Raw genomic sequence first — 23,651 nt, 5'->3', positions numbered from 1 at the left:
GGTATCATAAATGATTTTTCTAGATTGCAAGGTACTGCAGCTTTTTCATAGTCATTGAAATGTAAATTTTGGCTATAGTTTAGGTGATTAAATATTTTTTATTTTTTTAAATTCAATGAATATATTTGAAATATTGGGGAGAACAGACAGTGGAGCGATATTTAAGGATACTGCGTACATTTGCAAAATATAATGTTTTTAGTGTATGTAGATTGTTAAAAAGCTTACAGACTCCGATTATAAAGCCCAATATTTTGTAAGGTAAGAGTAAGCAATTATTGTCTTCTCTAGTATAGAAATTTAAAAAAATAGTTTTCAGGCGTTGCCTTGTATGTAGGTGAAATTTTTTTAAATTTTTATATTTTCTTTTATGAGGGTGAGATCCATCATAATTCAGGTCATAAGCCCTGTAGATGCCTAGACTTCTATTTTACCTTCTTTATAATATGTTCTTCATATGTCAATTTTTTTATCTAAGGTCACAAATACAGTCTGATTCGGTAATTTTGCATTCATTTATAGGGTAAAATGATGGAATTATTACCATTGTTCTGGTAGAAGTCACTTTGTAGCATCAGGAGACATTTAAAAAAGGGAAATTATTATTACAGTATTTAACGACCCTATCTCGGTCTTTTTAGAGGTTGTTAATATCTTCCAAAGATTCACTATGGTTGCATCGTCTGAGTAGCGTGTGATGGTAACGACCATATTTCCCTTAGTCTTAGATTAACCACTTCTTCTTTTCTTGAAAGCGTTTTTATTTTATTTGGATAAGAAAAGTTTTTTGGTTTATATGCATACTATTGTGATATATTTATTTATAAAGATGCTAAACTCGCCTTGTTTTTTGTTCTGAATATGTAATTTTTAAGGAATGCTAATATTGACCTATTACAACAGAGATGAAGAACATTTTAGAGAATGTAATAAACAAGTCTTGGTATCTACGGGGCTTATGACCTGTCATTGGCTAGTTTAAGTGGCCACTTTACACACGGTGTAACATTCACCATTCTGCTCCTATTTGAGCATTTATATTCCTTCAATTCGTTCATCGGTTAATGTTTGAGAAGTTAAAGAGCTAAAACCTTTATTTATGCGGGTGAGATTCATCTAATTAAATAATTAGTTAGATGAATCTTACCCGCATACAATAAATAAATAGATATAAATAAATAAATTTCACCTACATGCTAGGCAACGCCTGAAAACTTGATTTTTTTCAATATCTATACTTTTTCATGGACCAGGTGAATTTATCAATAATATTTTAAGTTTTTCCAAATTTTTGTAGACAAGAACTAGATTCAACTCTATGAGGAGCTGTAAATATTAACATATTACAACAGAGATGTTAATAATTACCCTATACATAATAAGTTCATATTAATTACTTTCTTCACTTTTTCCAACTATCTCGTTCAAACTATCTCATTCAAACATTTTGTAAAAATAATTATCAGTCCACATTTATGTCAGCTTTTAATAGCATGTATATCACGAAGTCATTTAATATTTTTGTGCCTATAGTCAGGGCAAACAGTGAGATTTCAATAATATAGTAATTCATGTCCTAACGAAACAAGTACGTCTCGAATCCGGAGACATAGAAAAGTCCTTAAGTGATTATAGAAACAAAAAGTGATTTTTTTTAAAATCTATGAATTTTAAAGTTAAAAAAAGAATGCCACTGTAATTAGAATTAAAAGTTTCATAACCAACAAAAGAATTGTTGATCATATTAATTAGCTTGATGAGTCGTGTAAAAAAAAAAATTGAAAATGTTTTAAAACATAATAAAAATGTAATTCTTCTTCTTTGCAGTCTCAATCATGGGGATTGGTTTGCAGCAAAGTCCTGCATCTCGTCTTCCATTGGTCTCTTTTTTCTGCAGCCCTCTTCAGCTCGACATAAAAGGCGCAGTTAAAATCTTCGCACACTTGCTCTAAATATTCCCGCCGGGGGCGCCCCCTATAATTTGTCCCCTCAGCCATTTCCTCTATGATGTCGTGCAGGAGACCCTCATGGCGCATAATGTGGCCGATCCATCGGGCTCGCCTCTCTGAGATGGTTTTGATTAGGTGCCGACCTTCTTCGATTCTATTGAGAACCTTGTCATTAGTGATGTGGTCTCTCCATCAAATTCCTAATATTTTTCTGGAGCACCACATCTCGAAGGCCTCAAGTCTTTTTTTATCTCTTTTGGTAAGGCACCAGTCTCACAACCATACACCTATATGCTCCATACATATGTCTTGGCAAGTTGCTTGCAGAGTTTTAGTTTGATATTGTTTGACTCAAAAATCTTTGATTTTTTGTTAAACGCAAACCTCGCTTGATGTATGCGGCAGTCGACTTCTCTTTTTGTTCTCCCATCCCAGGTGATCCTGCTTCCAAGGTACGCAAACTCTTTTGCGTTTTTCAGAGTTGTTTCTGACCTTACTATATTTATTTGTTGCTCATTACGGGCCACAGCCATTACTTTGATTTTGCTCCTGTTTATTTTCATATTATATTTGTTATTTAATACATTTTCCATGGAGGTCAGAGCCTCAGTAAGTTCTTCTTCACATTTATAAATCAGGGCGATGTCATCGGCAAACCTTATCATGTCTATCTTAATTCCATGTTTTTTAACACCCTCTCTATGATTATTTTTTTTCCTGATTTCATTGATTGCGCACTGTATATATTCATTTAATATTACTGGAGACAGCGAGCATCCCTGTCTGACTCCTTGTCTTATTTTGGCTTCTTTTATATCATTTCCATATGTAATTTCAGCAGTTTTATTTTTATATAGTGCAGGTACAAATGTAGTATTGTAATATATATAAAATGTAATATTGTTTGTAAATAATAAATAAAAATAAAAATAAATAAACTGACACTAAATCCGATTCCATAAGATTTTAAAATTTCACGTAATTTTTCAAAATGCCCTCAAAAATCTTTATTTTAATAAAAACGTTTATGATGGAAATTAACGAAGTGTATTTAAGTGGTATTATTGCATGACTCTCAAACAACTTTGACATGTCAAATAAAAAAAATCACGTCTTGATTTTGTAAAAACTGACAAAACACAAATACATTTTTTTATCGATCTTTTTTGATTAAAGCCAATTTGAAAAATAACTCGTAAAATATTTGGTAACTTTAAAACCTAAATAACTTCTTGTTCAACGATATTATAGCCTAATAATGTTAAAAATATTTTTTTTGTAATATGTATCTTAATATGAATAAATGAAAAAATGTTGGTTTTCATTGTTCCGAATTTATTTTGCAGGCTTGAACATTTTTTTTACAAATATAGGCTGTACAAAATATGATAAATGCATATTTAGAATAAACGTATTATGCATACAAATATAAACTTCTGAACATTCTCGAAATTCCTACGGATTTGGAATACCTTACATTTCCTTTATCCAAGGCAAATTATGTGCAACGTGCATTTTGCTTTGAGTATAAATGCAAGAACGTAAGATTTTATGATTTTTTAGTGCTTAAACAAAATAAATACATTCTTCTGGAGAGTATTTATTTTATTGTGTTTGGAAGTTAAAAAGAGAGAACATGATAATTCTTCTACAGATAAAATTTTAAGCTAAAATAATGGGATTATTTTTTCTTAACCTAGAATAAAGTGAAACATAAATATTCCACTGATTTGGTCGTGCCTTGCCTTTCTCAGTCTTCCGCGTCTGGTCATTTTCTGCATCCATCAACATTCGCATCGTCAATCCTTTTGCACCGCTCTTTCACCGTCCATTTAATCTACTTGCCCAAACCAACGCTGCTCTCTTTTCTTGAACTTATCGATAATGTATGTCTCAGCCTACATGATGTACAAATTTTGACATTTGTACACCTATCATACAAAGTTTTACCACACATTCGCCTGAAAAATAACACTTTAACAGTATTCAGCCTACTGTTATCCTTGTTTTTTAACATGAGGGTCGGTACCAGGGCTTCATTGTGAACTGCTAAATTTGCCTCTAGCGACATTCATTTATTTATGAAGGCATATTCAACTGCACCATTTTTTATTTTTTTTTTTATTTGTTTACTTTTCCATTCAAACATACTCGTACATATGATTTTAATTACAAAGTACACTTTAAAAAATACTTCTTAAAATGAAGCTTTAACATAATTTAGAAAAGAATGCCCACAAAGAATTCAGCGTCTGAGCGTGGGCCATTCCTTTTTTAATGATTTAAAAGTTTATAGCATATGAATATGGTATGACATAACAATGAAGAAAGAAATAAAAGAAAAAACAAGATTAACATTTGCTGATAGAACAAAAGACATGATTTATTTGCAGTATTTCATTATAATTTATTTTTTATTTTTTAAAGAAGGTGTATATCTATTCCTTCCATGCTAATCCAAGACCTCAAATCTACTTAAAACGGTGTCAGTGATTTAATGTTTTGTTATTCTTTAGGTAGAAGATTAAAAGATCTTGGACCAACATGTAAGGAGTGACTCTGTGCGAACTTAGTTCTGCATCCCAGAACTGACAGTACACTATCGGATCTACTGCTAATCCGATTTAAATTATAACAAAAGAATTCCCTATTTAATTAAACAATTTTAGGTACTAAAATAAATATGATCGTCTAAAATTAAGGAGTCCACTCTCTACGCATAGTGCATTACTGGAGAAAAGTTATGTTTTTTGTACATGATCTAAATAATACCTTTCTGTGCAATTAACATTGAGCTACTATGCACTTCCAAGGCTCCTTCCCATCTTATTATACCATATGTGACTGAAGATTGAATTAAAACGTAATATAACATTTTTAATTTTTCTTTGCTTAAAATGTTTTTCAGTCTTTGGAAAACCTAAGATAAATATCTGAGTTTGTCGGTTAGTTTAGCTACACTCTGTTCCCGGCACCCACCTTTCTTTCGATATCTTTCTTTGTCGTTCTATCTCTAGTGAACAAACTTCTCGGATGCACAAATTTTTCTTCCTGTTTCAGTTGATTTTATAGTGATCTCACATTAAGCCATACTTTTAATTACAATATTTGAGTTTGTCCAAATGTTCGCAGACAAACGTTTTCAGGCGTTGCCGTTGCGTAGCATGTGAAATAATTCAGTCAGAAGAATCTCTTCACAACAATAAAGATTTCAGCTCTTTAACTTCAGTAAAATCAACAAATGGAAGAATTGAGGAAATATGGAGGTTCAAACATAGGCAAAACGGTGAATGTTACACAGTGTGTAAGTGGCCACTTAAACCAGCCAATGACAGGTCATAAGCCCTGTAAATGCCTAGACTTCCATATTCCCTTATTTAAGGTATTCTCTATCCCTTTTGTAATTTGTTATACTTTTAATTCTTTCAAAACCCATCATATTCGATTTATAGATATTCATCCATAAAGTATAATCGGATTTTATGTACGAAAATGTGTGAAAATATAAAGCTACTTTTTCAGTAACCTTTAATTGTTTAAAAAAAATGTATGCACAGTTTTTTTTTATTGATATAACTTAATTTTAGTTTAAAGGAAATTGAAGGCAAGGCTTTATAACTTCCCATTCGAATACGGGCCTTGATTTTGTTTCGAGATCGTTATTTTTTCAACATTTCTAGTTTCGTTTTTTTTTATCATCTTTGCGAAAAAACAATGTAATGTATTTTTTGTTAGTAACTATACCTTATGGTCTATAAGTGATACAAAAAAAAGATTTTACTTACTTATAATGTTCACGTTATCCTTAAACTCAAGCCATCAATAATTAATTTTATCATGTTTAAAATGTCTTTATTTTAAAATCTTTGTTACTTTCTTATATAAAATTAGATCAGGTTGTAAACTTTTTTAACATAAGAAGTTTATGGGTCTTTCTTTGTCTCCAGTCCTGGAAAAAGATACCCCATTATTTTTCAAGCTGTATTTTCTATGAAACCTTTCAGCGAAGATATATAAAGACAGAACTGTGAGAAGAAAGCGGAAGAATGGAAAAGTATTTTCATGAAGAATAGAGTTATACTCATTTTCAAACTTTCTGTAAACTTTAAAACACCTGTCATAATAAAAATATCTCTAGTCAAACAAAATATTTATAATGTTGCGTTTTCGATTGCAATAAAATTATTTCGTTTTACGGACTGTATTGTGTTTTTTGAGACGAGATCATAAATGTAGATTTTTTAATCAATTATGTTACCAAAAATAGTGACTTAATAAAAGCAGGCCTTTGGAGTTTTGGTACGGACTCCAACGAATGATAATTAAAAAAAAGAAATGAAACTAGATCCCGCTTTAGTTATATTTTATTAAGCATCTAACAAGGTATTTTTTTGTTTCCAGGCTACCATATCTCAGAATATACACGAGGGTTCATAGAAGGTATAGGAATGGATTCATTTTTAAGTTAAACATTTTTACCTCAAGACTGTCATTTAAATCTTTAATTAGGTAATTTTTATGGAGAGCTTATTATTAACGGCTTTCTGAGTTTCTATTTTTTCATTATAATTATTTATTAAGGCCTCTTTTGCAAATATGTAATTCATTTAACATATTATTACTGTCGAAGGTACGATTATGTTCAATAACGTCATTAGATATTTCCGAAAAAAAATATTACTTAAACACCTTACGACTATGTTCCCTTGTTCTAACCGTGAATTTTTTTACTTGTTTTGCCAATGTAAAAATTAGGGTATGAATTTCACTTTCAATAATAAATTCCTGGTTGTTTAATTTTATCACTGTATCTTTAACCCGAGTTTAATATTGGTTGGAAAGGAATGAGAAATATGAAAAACTAACATATTATTAACATTTAAAAATCATAGAATTCCGATTTATTAATTACAAGACACGAGTGTTAATTAGTACTTATCTGTGATTTTTGTTTGATTTTTGAAATTCGAAATAGAATCTCTCAGTTAAATATTATAGCTATTTCGGAAAGCAATTTGTTTTAATATGTTACGTTATTTGTTGTATTTGTATTTTGATAAGGGATGTATTAATTAATCAATGTATCATAGAATGAAACACGGGGTGTTTATGAGATATAGGATGATCAGAACTTTTAGAATTACCGCATTAGTATTATACATACGTTGACTTTAATTTATTCATTAAATGGTAATTGATTTAACTTTTGTACATTCGTATTGTCTAACCGGATAATTTCAATATATATTTATGTTTGTCAAAATGTTTTGTATTTTAAGATGCCATGTTCTATGAGAAAACGATCAGCGCTTAACACCACGACGCGGACATTTTTGGAAATTTTCATTTACAAAGAATCTGACAGTGCTCACTCACATTGATAACATTTGTGATAACATTTTGGTTGCAATCTTTAGAAGATATGTGGTGGAAAAGCAGATTGATAAATAGGTATTTGAACATCGTTTTTCTATCTCTCCCTCCCAAATGTCTCCCTATACTATGCAAAACAGGCAACTGCAGGTTGGACTGATCACGTTTAGCTAAAATATACTAAATCGGGGTCTGGATTTTTAATTTTCGGTTCTTAAAATCGAATCGATTCAATTTATGTTTTATTTAAGAAAAAGTAATGCAATGACGTTTTCTGTGTCATCATCTATTACGGTTTTCTAAGTTATTTATCACATTTTTATACCTTACTTTCAAAGAAGACCTCTAAAACTAGGTACTCTTTAGGGTTTTTGGATGGTCGTCTTCATAGTCAAACATCTATACTATAATGGGAAAAAAAAACCTTTATCCTAGTGCCCTAATCCAAGGATCCATAATAAATGGATTTGTATGGAGAAAAGTCAGACCGTGTTTCCTCTTATTGGAAATTTTGTAATTTAAGGGGACTTCACTTTTTACTAGGGACAGCAACTGGTAATAAAATTTTTTCATAGTAATTTTTTTAATTCACAAATTATAAATTTTGCGTTTCTAATTATCATGAATTTTTAACAGTTCAGATACTAAGTTTGTAATTTTTTTTAAACACTCTAGAACGATTATATGTATTGTACAGACATATTAACATCGGCTTTGCACATCTCTAGTTAACAATAAAAGAAGATAAAAATGAGAAAATTTTCCATCCATTTCGACTTTGGTTTAAGGAAGTTCGAGTCTCACATGTATACGAGGAGTTATTTCTCATTCCTCCTTTTCTTTTCTCTCTTCTGCTATCCGGATACTTTCTCCGGGTAACATATTTTCCAACTTTAAAAGGAATGACTCTACTTAAATCTTAAAGTGAATAAAAATGCTAATGTGTAGATGCAAAACGCTCATTTCAGTCAGCAATGATACATGGTTGAATTAATGAATCACAATTGAATATTTTATGTATGGGAGATAAATTTCCCGACTGTGCTAAAGGAAATGGGCTAAAATTATTATAATATAATAAATGTTTTGAGGGATGAGTGACACAAAGCGTTTTTTTTTTACTATACGTTATATATTATTATATAGAACGTATTTTTCATTTATTTAATACTAATATGTAAACATTTAAATGGATACATATAGAAGCGGACATATTGTCTTAAGACAATTTCTTCTTCCCCACCCAAACCATTCATATTGAGAAAATAATAAAGTGTGTAGACATATATTTGGTATAAATACAGAATTTATTTTCTTTAAAATTTGAAACCAAAATAAACTAAAAATCTACAGTACACTATGAAGAGAGAAAGGGAGAAGGAAAAAAAATAGGAAAGAGTAAGAACAACTCAAAAAGACAATTCAGTCTTTATTTAAATGTAAATAAGGAAAGGGCGCCTCTGACATTAGTGTATCAATAATTTCACAATTGAGCAGCTACTACTGTAAAAGGGGAGGGAAAAAAATAGAGCAGTGAATGGGTATTCAAAGAGTTCTTTCGTTACAAAAACAAAGAGATAGTCCATGTTGTGGTAGAGGTTATCATCTTATAGATTTTTTTTCTGTGCCTAGGCGGATGACATACAGTTCGGTTTAAAACGTAACCAGAATTCTGGATGAATGTTTCTGTAAAATCTTGATTAAGGTCTGTTTGGAGATACTCATAAATTTATCGTTATGTAGTGGTTGGCGCGTTTGCCTACCATTTTTGAGGTCTTGGGTTAGATTCCTGGCAGAGTATAACATTGATTTTAAGGGTTGTTTAAACTGCAATATTTTATAGTTCCTGGACTGGCATTTAAAGCGCTGGACTGATCACCTAACCTTCATGTAGCATATGATCGGAAAACGCAGCATTTATTTGAAAAACAGCCGTGCAACTTTTGGAGAAGATACTGCAATTCATAATGCAGGGTGACGTATTACAATGCTGTTATTTCTATTTTTGCTTAATAAATATTCCATAATGTACATATTTAACGATGTTTTCAACGAATGCCATGTAAAGCAAAAAAAAAATATTTTTTTGTTTTATTGAAATAAACGGCACTTAGTGCCTTTTACATATTAGTTACAAATACAAATAAATATACATTCCTGAAAGCATAATTATAAGTAATACAGAGCATTTAGAACAATATTATTAATTTATAGATTAAGAAAGTCCAAAAAAGATAAACCATAAAAAAAATAAAAATATTACCAGTTATAGAATTATCGATAAAAAAGGTAATTTGGTATTAGAAATACTTTGAAACAGTTAAAAAAACTATGAAAACAATGTTGAAAAACATCAATGTATAAATAAAATATATGTATTATTATTTCAAACTAATAATCAGGTAAATAGTATATATTTATGTATAAAAATATATAATGATGTAAAAAAAAAATGACGAAAAGAAATATTTTGTACTTATAAATTAATTCAAGAAACGAAATGAAAAAAGAAAAAAAACACTAATAAAAAAGTTTTAACAATAGTAACCAATATGTAGTTATCTAGAACTATTACCAATGAAATACAGGAGAAGAGCCGTTCTATATGTACTAAATTTAATGTGAAATGAGTCACCAACGTCCTGGTACTCATTGCCTAGAGTGTGAAGTCTATTGATGACTGCATTTTTACCATATGATGTCGAAGTACTGTAAAATTATGATAATATATAAAGTAAGAACCAGGTTTAAATAATATACATACTCTAATATTCCCTTCTTAAACAGGATTTGCATTTCTATTGGAATATTTGATTTTATAACGTTAGAATGTTCAGATTCAAGCAGAATTTAAGGAGAAATCCGAATATAATTACTTTCTAGGAGAGTTCAAACGAGCGCGCAATTTATTGGGATAAAAGGTCGTTTCCTGAACGGCTGTCGTTCGGAAAAATGGATGATCCGATTTTCAGACGCATTCTAGAAACTTTATAAAGTTATCTCATGTGTAGTTTTATCATTACTTCAAAAAAGTAATTTGATAATGGATGGGAGATAATTGTGTCTATTTCGGAATGTCTTAAAATACACAAAGACGTACAAAAGTAAATATCCAATATAAATTCAATAAGATTTATTTTAACAATCAGAGACAAACTCGCCATTTCCATTTATACATATTTTATTAATAGATCATGTTTTACAAAGTATAAAACATACGTTAAGCACCTTTATAACTAAATATAACACAGCAATATACAAGCCGAAAACCTTTTCTGACACAATCAAAATAAATATATAAAAACGCTTTTATGAATGAAGAAAGTGGTCAATCTAAAACCAAGGGAGATAAGGTCGTTTACATAACAGGTTACGTATTCGATGCAACCATTGTGGCAGTGGCAATTCCTGATGATTAGAACATATTTATATATTTATAAACGGACTTAGTGTATTAAAAAAAAGGCAAACACAAATCCTTATATTTCATACGTTTTATCAAAGAGTTCCCCTTTGATAAAACGCAAATAAAAAAAATTAAAGCTAGGACAAAAAAAATAAATTATTACCTTAAGACAAGACCTGGTCTATCTTAGTGATTGTTTTAATCTAGAAAGACTTACACCAGAAAAAATCCAGTTCATGTCTTGAGTTTACAACGCGACACAATCGTTACATTGGTGCATGCAAGACACAGTTTTTACTGTGCTTATCAAGTAACAGCACATTATTATTGCGCAACCGGAGGATCGGAACTTTGAATGCCACTTGTTCCAGTAACGATGGTACATAAATGAAGCGATTTAGTAAATTGAACATAAATATGGAGTCAATATTATTTTTACGTTTTTGTAGACTTGAGATTTTTGACATCGACTACATTTCTCCGTAAGTGTAGTAAGTGTAGTCTCCCCTCTCGAGGCCAATCATCTATGCCACTTTTCTTAGCAGAATATGTTGCACCGATTTGATATGATTTATGCAGCCTGCATAGAAGGCAGACCAGATCAAGGAGGCATCTTATTTAGCAAAACATCTGGATGCCTTAGAAATATCGTGTGGTACGATAAATACAAGTGTATGTATAAATAAAACAATATATTTTATTAGCAATTTTATGGATCTTATAGTTATTGCAGTGCCTCCGAAATGATAAGGGCTTGACGGGTAAATTCCTTCGTCACTTTACTTTGCCGAAAAGCCTAAATTATATGGCAATTCCTAAAAGCTCCAACAATACTCTTTCCCAAGCCACTGCAAGGTCACGCAAGAAGAAATATATTTTTTATTTCAATCATCATCAGAGAACAAATCATTTGAACTACCAAACAGATTAAGAAAATTACCATCTTCTTACGATTTTGATATTTATTGAATAAAAGTTCTATTTACTAGCTGTATGTTCCATTTACTTGAGGTTAACCCTCCTAGTCCTCAATCTACTCGCCGGACTAGGAGACTTGTTGTTAGGTTTATTTTTTTACGGCAGATTGCCACTTGATGCCAAGACAGTAAACTTTCTTACTAACTAGAGCTAACAATGCTACAGTTGACTATTGTTCCTCCCCTGCTATCTTCAACACAGCGGCCTGCCCGACGCTGCTGTCTCCCAACAGCCCATATGAAATATGCCCAGGTAGCCTTAGAGAAGATATGTGCCTTTTTCGCTTGTTTTGCCGTACTTATGCACATAATCTCCGCCATCACAGCCACTGGGGTCTTCACCCGTAGCCCCGGGCAAAGGATCACGTTATACTTTTGTCGTTATCCAAACTCAACCACCTAAACATTCTGGTCTACTGAAGTGAAAGTTGCCCATCCCCGCGATGTGGACGGCACTGAATGAGAATTACTCTAGTGAGAACTCAAAGTTCTGATTTTTATCAATATTTATATCCGAAGATGGCGGAACATAACTCTGATAATTTTTAAATGCCTTTTGCTACCACCCATAATAAACTATTAATTTATTTTGTACATATATATCGTCCCGGTAAATAATATAACTAACAATCTTTTTCAAAAACAAAGGCACAGTTTAAATGTCTCGCACTTGTGCAAACTAGTTTTTTTTTTAAAATAAAAATCGGCTGATTATCATTGTGTGACTATTTTTTTTAATTTTAATAAAAAAATGTAGTAGAATTTTGTCATTTTAGCTTGTAGGGAGATACAAATATTTTTAAGAATCATGCCATCAAGACTAGAGTATCCACGCTTAATTTTTTACATCAATGCTCGCGTGGCCTATTATAGTATGCCAAAAGAGTACAAGATTTTTTGCTGCTCTATTAATATACTTACCATAAAATAAACTTTGTCTGAAGATTAAAAACAAAACATAAAGTTTAAACATGGAGAAAAATTAAACAAAACCTTAAATATTTTATGAACATGGTTTAAAGATAGTATTTTTAAATTTAAGAGAGATCAAGCAATAGTATAACTAAAATTACACAAATTAATCCTAGAAATCATATGTTTCGAAACATTAAGTACAAATTACAGCCAAATGACCCAAACATACCCACATTTCAATGCTCGCGTGAACTACTATGGTAGTCCTTACGACTGAAAACCACATTTTAAAGTCGTACGCTCACACTCACAATTGGAAAGTTTTTGATTTTGACAAATAATTAACTATGAATACATTGTTTTTTTGCATATAACAAACAAGAATCCAATTATGCATTTGACCAGTTTAATGATTTTCTAAGTATCGTAAGATTTTTCTAGGTTAGTGGGTGTTTTCTGCAAATAGAGAAATACTGTTTTTGTGATCGACACAATTATTTTCAAAGGTGATTGTTAAATTCTTTTTTTTTTTAATTGTTTTTTTTTATTTCTATGATAAACGTAATCAAATATTTATTTACAATATAATATTACTGTTTTTGTGATCGACACAATTATTTTCAAAGGTGATTGTTAAATTCTTTTTTTTTTTAATTGTTTTTTTTTATTTCTATGATAAACGTAATCAAATATTTATTTACAATATAATATTAACATCTATTTTTATTCTTACATTATTTATTACTATCGTACACTTACTATCCTAATGAAAGCGGTCGGACTGTTTTGAGCAGAACATAGGATTGACTTTTCTGCACCCGTTAACACAAATATATCATTTGATTGGCTGCTTTCTTCAAAACTACGTTCATTTGTCTTTAAATAATATACGAACGCTCGACTCGCAAATGCGTACAGGTAAAAAACTATCGACAAAAGTGTCACCCTGGATGACTATAGTAGTCCGCGCGAGTACTCGAGTATTAAGCATGTGGGGGTAACTATAGTCAGGAATATTTCTGCATAATTAAGTCGAATCCGTCAATTTTAGACGTTGGCCATCATTATTGCGCAGGTGCAATGTATTTTGTTCAAATAGCAAAATAAATATATCAGGTAAAAGGTAGTGCTTTTGTAATATTTTGTGTGTGTGTTCAAGTAGAGTTAAGTAACTCCCTTCCCGAATATATCCCGTTCCGCTTGAGCACCTCGTCCATACATGAATCCAAAATAGTTCGACATCGCCCCGTCCCTAACAAGATCCCGACTTTTCCGAGTAATTTAATGGGGCGCAATAGACGTTTATCAAGTCAAGCCAAGCGTACTGGGCCCCTAGAAAAGGGGTCAAATTTTTGACCATGCATCAAACGGCTGGCGAACCATTGCCTTCCTATTTCCTAGACCGTTTCAATTGTAAATGAGAATCAGTGACAGACATTGGAAACGACCTTCTGTCTTTGATACCACTTGAAATTCAGGCATTAAATGCTTTCAATTTGATTAGACTGTTTTATTTTTCAACAATGTTTCGGAGTATATTTATACCATTTTTTTAAATTTATTTATATAAAGATACATGTTACAAAAAACATTTTTAACGTATCCCTAACTCTATTAGGCCAAAAGCCTTGTGTTGACTTTGGATATAATGTATTTAGAAAGTGGAAGCATGCATGTTATTATATTTGATGAAAAATTAAACTTTATTAAACATATACAGAGCATAACCAATAAAAGCATGAAAACTCTCAAATTTCTGTTTCGAACGATTAGAGACTTTGACTCGGTCTATGTTATGAAAATTTTATATGTTGCTTTAGTACTTGAATACAACTTGGTTATTTGGTCACTATATTTTAAAGTGCATATAAATAATATCGAAATAATTCAATATATTTTTTTACGTTTCGTTAATTTTAAATAAGGTATTCCAGTTGGATATATTAATTACACATACTTAAATAAATATTTAAATTTCAACACTTTAGAAACGAGAAGAAAATTAAATGATTTGTTATTTTTATTGAAAATATTAAATTCTATATTTGACTGTTCCAAACTGTTAAAACTAATTGACTTGCGAGTGCCCGGTCGGATTACTCGATTTAATAAACTCTTCTATATAAATGTATCTACAATTAACTACAGTGCACACTCGCCTCACCTAGAAGGAGAATTTATGTGTTTGCAAATGAATACGCAAATGATATAGATATATTTGATACAACACTTTTGAATTTTAAAAGGCAGTGTATCAATTTATTATCTCCAAATTTAAAAACTTAAATATTTTAATGTTTATTGTACACCTTTTATTAACTTTTATCTGTATTCTTAATTATTATTTTTCTACATTCTCTTAATTTTAAGAATTTTTTAATATAACCGATGGAAAAAAATGAATTTTTGTTCCCTCTACTGGAATATATGTATGTATGTACTCTATGTAACATTAGTTTTTATATTTTTTTATTTTCATATTTCCATGACTTCATTTCAACTTTTTGCTATTTTTGTGTAAAATATATGTCTATTATTCATCTATAAATATATGTAAAACATGTAAAAGCCCACAAAGCGTTTAAATAAATAAAATAAATTATTTTTAAAAAATATCAGAAATAAAAATTATTTTATGTTAATAAATATTGATAAACACCTGGACAACTCGCTTTATAGTACTATATATAAATTTATGAAATGTATTGCAGCAGTTTCATGCAATGGTTTCTTCCCTTAGAAAAAATCCAAATTTTCACTTCTTCTAAAATTGGCTTTCGTTTTGGAGAACTTAATATGTTTATCTAAGACCTTGAATACTCTTTGGGCGAAAAGAGAAATTTCTCTGAGCAAAAGTCGTACGTGCTTTTGGTATTAATAAATAAAAATTATGGGGAATTCTCGTATGAGCATTCTGCTGGAATCTCTTCTTGTAACCATATCGCCAGAATGACTCTTTTTAAAAATATATCTAATCTCCAGCACCTTCATTAATTGAAACCATGTCTAAAATAGGAAAGTTGAAGGACATCGAAGCGTCACTTTAAGAATGAATTTTTATACATTACTTATGGGGATTTATGAAAGACGCCTTGCAACTTTCCCACAAAATTTACAAAAAAGGGAATTAAGGGAGTTATAAGGGCTGTAGTCTGATTAAAAATAAGTCAATTGTACATTTTTTTATTTTAAAAAGCCAATATTTCAAAATCGAGCCATGAAAAAAATACAGTATCTACGTGTTAAATTGATAAAATAATTTACTTAAGGTACTTCTGATAAGAAATATATTCAAAAGTTTTGTGTTACTAAAATATAATTAGTTTTTGATCAACAGATTTTGCCTCTTGAAATTTAGGCTTAACTTAAATGGATCTGAATTTTTTGCAACAGATAGGAAAAACAAATTAACTGTCTACAAATATTTGGACACACTTAAAACATTGTTAATTGAACTCGAATAATTAGTAATAATGTAAATATCATGTTTAAAGTAAAATTAGTTCCTGTTATATTTAGATTGACAATGAATGAAACAGGAAAGTTATTAAAGCAAAAACTGAAACATGGGCATTTATTTTTTATGCCGAGGACACTTCACATTTTTTTCCATGTGAACATAATTATAAAGAAAAGAAACAACCATTTTAAATGACACCTATTTTGCACGACATGGTAAATAAGTTGTTAATTAATGGTTTTGTTCTTGTAATTTACTAGTCTTGAACCTCAGTAGGTGGCTGAAAAACTAAAATGCATGACATGCAAAATAAAAAAATGTCGCACGCGAAAAAATAATCCGTCAAAAATAACGGTTCCTCATTATTTTTAATGCTTTTTAAAATTTAGAACGGCATTATTTTTTGTCGCGTGCTGTTTACACCTGCCGTGCGATCATGAATGGCTTTAGAAAGATTTATTGATTTTGTGAACTAAATGGTATGTTATTGTGACAATCCATACTTGAAAAGAAACTTAGCGTCATATTTCATGTAAACCTAGCAGAAATCGAACCTGGTACATCAGGTATAGTGGGCATAAGCTCTATCCAGTTACCACGAGGCAAACTAATTTCAACTCGCTTCCTTTTTCAGATTTTTTTATGAAAAGTTGTAATCGAGTAAAAAAGACTCGTCGAGGGTTTTTGTTCTGTTTCACATATTTTGCATTCTGCTCGGTTACTAGATAATCATATGTTTTTAATTAATGTTTGTTGAAATTATAAAACCAATTGCCGACTTTTCTTTGCAAACCGGTTTCGAGACGTATCCCTCTCTATTTCAGTTCATTAATCACACGAACATGCAAATTCATCAATTAAAAATTGCAAGTTGAAAGTTGGTGTTAGCTTAAAACAGCATGTGTACGATTAGCACGCTGGATTCGTACATCTGTGTAACTACTATGTTGAACCCATTTTAGATCACGCTGATGTTTCAGGTAACACACGTTCATTCCACATTATTGAATCCATTAAAATACAAACAATGAAACTAATCGATAAGAATTAACTGCCGGTAATTTTGTTTTCAGAGAATCACTTAATTACCTCGGGTCTAGGGACATAACTGTCGATGGAACTACCAACCAGCGGCCCCTGTAATAGTTTTATTAAAATTTAAATACATAAAATCCGAATACATTTTTATAATAAAACTTCAAAAAGTTATAATATTTACACCAGTTTTTTTAATTCATACAATTGTTATAACCTTACATTTAATTAAATCTCTTTTATTTCAATAATTATAAAACATCAGGATTTACAATCCCTGCTTGCACTTGTTTATAAAATATAAATTTGTTTAGTAACCCACCAGTTTGACGATGTTGGTCAAGATAAAATCCGTTCACTGGTAAAAATGAATAAATAAGAGTGGAATAAAATTATATACGTTTTTTTATTATTATAATAAAAATTATCTACCCTCGCTGGAGTGACTAGTGCAGAGACATTATCATATATTTTTTCTTCTTTTACATGTAAACATAGAAAACCCGATAAACAGGGGAAAATTCACAATATTTAAAAAAGTTTAAACAGTGCATCTATTTTAATTCTCTCTGTGTACTTTATATCATTTATATCATTTAAAACAAAAAAAAATAAAATATAACAAATACGTTTCTGGAGCAGATATTTTACGCATTAAATTATTTTGATCTTAATTTTTTAAATTTACAAACATAAAATATATTTTAAGTGTTTTTAAAGCAGTTACAAAATAAATCAATTAGGTAAGATACAAATCGAAAAAAAAAAACATTTTTAATGAGTTTTTTGTCAAATGACTAACGAAACAGTGCAAAGATTCTAAAAACGAATTAAAAATAATGTTTTCGGGTTCTTTTTCCAATTGAAATAATTCAGACGTAAAACACTGTACTCTTTTGTTTGACGAAATGTAATTAATATAGTTTTTTTTTTCTAATATAACGTCTAGACTGCAGGCTCTTTGGCCGTCAATATAAAACATATTGTCAACAAATTAAGCTCATTGAAATTTATTTTAACAATACGCTTACATCTAGTATAAGGGGACGATAACAAACACTATCTTAATCGGTATTTATCGAGACGGTATACTTAATTTGTTAGGTATTAGGAAGCCGATTCTACTGACACGTTGATACATATTTTTGGCATCGATGAAACAATTTTTTTTTTTTAATGAAATAATTTTTCATAGTTGCGACAATTAAACGTAATTATGCACAAAGCAGCTTGTCCATAATTTTGAAAAAAAAATAATAGTATTATCGGGTGAATAGTTGGGTCGATTGTATGTTCTGCCAAAAGCAGCCAGGCTACTTTAATGCTAAATAGTGTAATAATTGCCTTCTTAAATAATTATTGTTGATCACAAAAATTGCATTTCGCAATTCGCAGAAAACACTCACAGCACTCTAAAAAACGGTGCAGATGTTGATGGGAAGATTAATGCCTTCAAAAGTAGAACTCTCTTGAAAAAAAATGTAATCCAATTTAATAAAATCATATTAGTTTATGCAAATTTTAGATTGTGTGGTCAGCCAGACTTAAAAAAATTATCCGCATTCCTTTAAAGCAGAGGTTCCCAAACTTTTTTGTGTCGTAGACCCCTTGCCATGTTTTTCGGTTTTTGGTAGACCCCCTACTTACCTGATATTGATTTTTCATAAATTTATGACTGTAGTGAAGTTTAGTGTTAAAAACTTAAAGTTAAAACAAATGTCAAGTTTCATACATTTATTAATTGAATTTAAATTAAAACTACTCAAAATAAAATTTTGTATCTGTTATATAAAATAAACGTAACATAAAATAAACATTAAATAAACCAAGAAATAAGTAAATGTTTTTGGTGGGAAGGATGAACCTGATGCTTTAATAAAAAATTATCAACATTTAGCGTTAATTTTGTCAGGGTTAGTCTTAAATCTCCTCGGCCAATGATGTCCAGTCTGTTTCTTTTTTTCGTTAGGAGATTGGTAACAGCGCTAAACCCCCTTTCCACTAGGTATGATGATGGAAAGGAAATTAAAAATTTCCTCGAAATATTGCCTACATCCTCAACTTACACAATTTTATAAACGTATATAATATTTTTTTTACTTCATAGGTACTTTTATAAATAATGTACATGTCTTTATATTATAAGATAGTATAATGTAAGTAAATAGATACTATCAGTGTATGTTAAGATCTACTATCGTGGACCCCCATTTTCATTTCTTAGACCCTCAAATTTTTTTTTCGTTGACGCAGACCCCTTGCAGGTTATCACAGACCCCTGGGGGTCGATATAGACCACTTTGGAATCACTGCTTTAAAACAAAGTTAAATTATTGAAGTTATTATAACTAATGAATAAAAGAGTCTTTACAGTTATGTACTCTAATACACGGTTTCTAAGGACCAGACCGCGAAACTTTAGAAGAACATTCTTCATGGTAAGCTTAAAAAAAATCTCACTAAAGTTTTTCCAAAAAGTCGCTTTAAAAAAAAAAATTGTTTATAATCTCAAAATTTAGTAAATCCTTAATTTCTCGGACAAACAATCCTTCCACAAATCCCTACCCGTCTCCTACCCAGCCGCTTCACTTTTCCGCGTCTGGTGCGTATCACTTCGTTGGTCAAATATGTTTTTATATCATTTTTTTGTTGAGGAGGGGAAGGAGTTTGCGGAAGGGATGCTAGTCCGAGAAGTTGAAGATTTACTCCATTTTGAGATTATATTTATTTATTAATTTTTATTTTGAATTACTTTTTGGAAACATTTTGTAAAGATTTTTTAAAAGCTTTCCGTGAGGAATTTTTCTCTGAAGTTTCCCTGAAAAACCGTGTTATTATATTTTAAAAATATTCAATAAATAATGACAAAGTAGAGTAAATATCCAGTAGAGTTTTTCTAGGGCTGGCTATTGTTTGCAAAATACACATCTTAGATTGTGTGGTCAGCCAGATTAAAAAAATCATCTAAACAAATACATGTTTTTTTTGTATGAAAAAAAATCTATGCATAATTTATTATTCGTCAAAGTATATAACATTTCAACTTTTGTGTATATTCAAATATGAATTCTTTTAACATAAGTGCTATTAACTCAGTTTTACTTTTCTATGGCTGGCTGCTTTTTACAAAACTACGTTCAATTATTCCAAAGTAGTGCCTTTTTTCCTTACGGAGCTGACCAAACAGACACATCAAAGACATATGTCACCTTTCCGACAAGATTAACTGACATACACAACCACGACACCAGAAGATCACAACACTACCACATACAAAGATTTAAAACATGACTAAGCCAATCTCGACTTAAAAACAATGATCTAAAAATGAAATAAAAATAAAAACAATGCTAAATGTTATTCAATATTTGTATATAACCACTTACTGACTTTTCTATGTCTAACGGTTTTCGATACGTACCCGTCTCTTTGTCAGGACACCAATATGCAAAACCTACTATACACCTTCATTATAGTAGTTGCACAAAAACATAAAACTAACCCGAAATGCATTTTTATAAGCACATGCATTGATTAGGACAAACATGCACTGATTAGATTATGAAAATGTTTTATGTTGTTTGAAAAACAGTTGAAAAACAAGGACTCATTTCATAATATTATAACGGTTACTACATAAAAATTCAAAGATGAACCAAAGAATACTGAACAACTCACCTAAAAACGTTTAACACACAAAGATCAACTAATTACAACAGGGATGGAGAATACCTTAAATAATGGATATGGAAGTCTAGGTATTTACAGGGCTTATGACCTGTCATTGGCTGGTTTAAGTAGCCAGTTTACAAACTGTGTAACATTCACCATTTTGCCTATGTTTGAACATTCAAATTTCTTCAATTCTTCTATTTGTTGATTTTAGTGAAGTTAAAGAGCTGAAACCTTTATTATCGTGAAGAGATTCATCTGACTGAATAATTGAAAACAATTGCCTGAAAACATTTTTTTAATTTTTAAACTTCTTCTTGGACGAGTTGGTTGAAACTAGCCCCAGGATCAAGGCCAGGTCATAACCCCTGTAAATGTCTAGACTTTCATATTCCTTTATTTAAGGTATTCTCCATTTCTGTTGTAATTTATTAATCTTATTGAGGGGGTAAAATCCAGTCTTTTGTCTACGAACATTTGGACAAACTCAAATATTGTAATTAACACAAAAGTTTTTTTAAATGAAATAATGACATGAAATAAAAATTTAAAAAAATACTAAATGATTTTTACTGTTTGTTTAAGGAATCTTTTTTTCTTTTTAATCAATTGTTTATTTACTTTAAATCCTTTACCTTCTGTGTAAAAAATATAACTGCATCCTTTAACAATATTATTGTTTAATATTTTATTTTGTAAGCAAATCTATTGCATTAGCCTTCTAGATAGAAGAAATAAAACAGTTCTGAAAAAGAATATATGTTTTTTGTCTTTCTGAAAAAGCGTTCGAAGCGAATGTTATGTTATCGAGTTGAAAGTTTTAAACTGTTGTTTTTTCTGTTTTAAAATTTTATGAAATTTTAGCGATAATTGTTGTAAATTAAGAAACCCAAATGCAATATTCACAAAAAAAAACAAAAGTGAAGTTTTTAACGTAATATTTAAAAGCTTTATAATACGTGATCCTATAAAACAGTTTTATTTTCTATTTGTATACGGCGATTTACATACTCTGAATATTAAATTGAACAATAAAGATATTTTCCATCATGTAGGTAAGTTCACTAAGTTACTTACGTCATTGGTCTCGATAAATGTCAGCTTATTCGAAAACATCCAATGAAAGCCGAATGAACTTCACAATCAAACCATATTCTCCGAGGAATACTTGCTTGAAATTGGATCAAAAATACCTTGAGGAATTGATTTTCCCATACACTATGCCACCACCCCCTATTCACTCACAGTTCAACAACGTTTTCCGAAGGGTTGCATACATCAAAAGAGCCAAAGTAAATACACTAGTACCGTACAAGTGTTTTCTATCCATAAAACACTTTCATATTAAGTTGCTTTGTTTATTGGTGATTGCTGAATTTAGAACGGTATTTTTTTTAAAGGTGGTTTAAATAATGTCACGTGGTCAAAATCCTAAAGCGGTCGTCTAGTTTGTGTACGAATAATAAGATTTTTTCAATTTTACATAAAAACCAATTATTTACAATACGGTACTAAACACACAAGATGACATGTTTTAAATACAGATATTATCTAAAAATTAAAATTACATATTTATTGTGTAAAAATTCAATAACTAATTTCAAATTTATTTATTTTGACATCCAACTTTACCGACTTCTTATTTTTAAATAACGTTGCCCATGGTTAATGCATTTTATATTTTTCATTGAACTTTTCATTGAAAAAAATTATGTCCTATCTTACTTCTCACCTCTCCAGATATCCCTTTACAAAAAGTTATGCCAGTTGGTCACTCCGTTGAGTCGTGAAGGAAACACAAACAAACACAGTATCGCATTTATAAATTAGTATGGATTGGCTTTAACCAATTTTAACCAGTATATGACTGGCGGCCTTCACAGTGTAGTGGCTGAGACGCTTAATTTACGCACGGAAGGTTCCGAAAACGATTCCTGGAGAACCCCCTCTCCTTGAGGATTCATTTAAGAGGAATTGCAATCCCCTTTAAAATCCCCACATTGCAAAAACCACTTTTTTTTAGCTTGAATGAACGGGTTATAACACTTTTATTAAAATCTTTTTTGTTTACGCAACACTATTTAAAAAAAAATATATTTACACAAAAGCCAAAAGATGGAAGAATTGAGCAAATGTGGATGTTTAAACATAGGTAAAATATTAAATGTTACACAATGTGTAAAGTAGCTACTTAAACAATCCAATGACAAGTCATAAGCCCTGTAAATGCCTATACTTTCATATTTCCTTCTGAAAAATGTTAACTCTCTGCTGCATTAAATTTAATTAAACTTCTCTAATCAAATGATCAAAATGGATAAAAATGTTTTATTAAGGTAAATGATATTTATGACAAAAATGACTTGAATAAATACATTTTTTACTGCCTTAGAACAGGCAGTTTAGATGACTTATGAGGAAAGACAAAAAATATGTTTGTATATTTTTACTAATTAATTAACCAATTGAATCAATATTTAAATGTAAATTGCTGTAATAAATATGCAACAATTAAATAAAATAAATAAATAAATAACTCCCTAGGGAGTGAAATCCAGTCGTGTCTACAAACATTTGATCATACTTAAAAAATACAAATAATGCTTCTAAGATTCTAAAAAATGTTTCAATAAATAACTTTTGAATAAATGTTTTCGGCATAACCTTTCAGGGTAAAGCTATTTAGAAAACGTCTTTCGTGCATTGTACGCAGTGACTTGTAACTATATTGACAGACGATGTTTCGTGCACGATGGAAATTATAGCAATATCGAGATGTTATTGCTGTGTCAGCAATGTGGATTTTGATAAACTAGATCCAATAAAATGATGCATTGTTTGCTTCAATAGATAGAAAGGATGAA

This window comes from Micrasema longulum, unplaced genomic scaffold (genome assembly GCF_059751315.1).
Source record: "Micrasema longulum isolate JH-2025_06_02 unplaced genomic scaffold, ASM5975131v1 h1tg000584l, whole genome shotgun sequence".
In the NCBI taxonomy this organism is placed as follows: Eukaryota; Metazoa; Arthropoda; class Insecta; order Trichoptera; family Brachycentridae; genus Micrasema; species Micrasema longulum.
Note: the sequence above shows the minus strand (reverse complement) of the source record.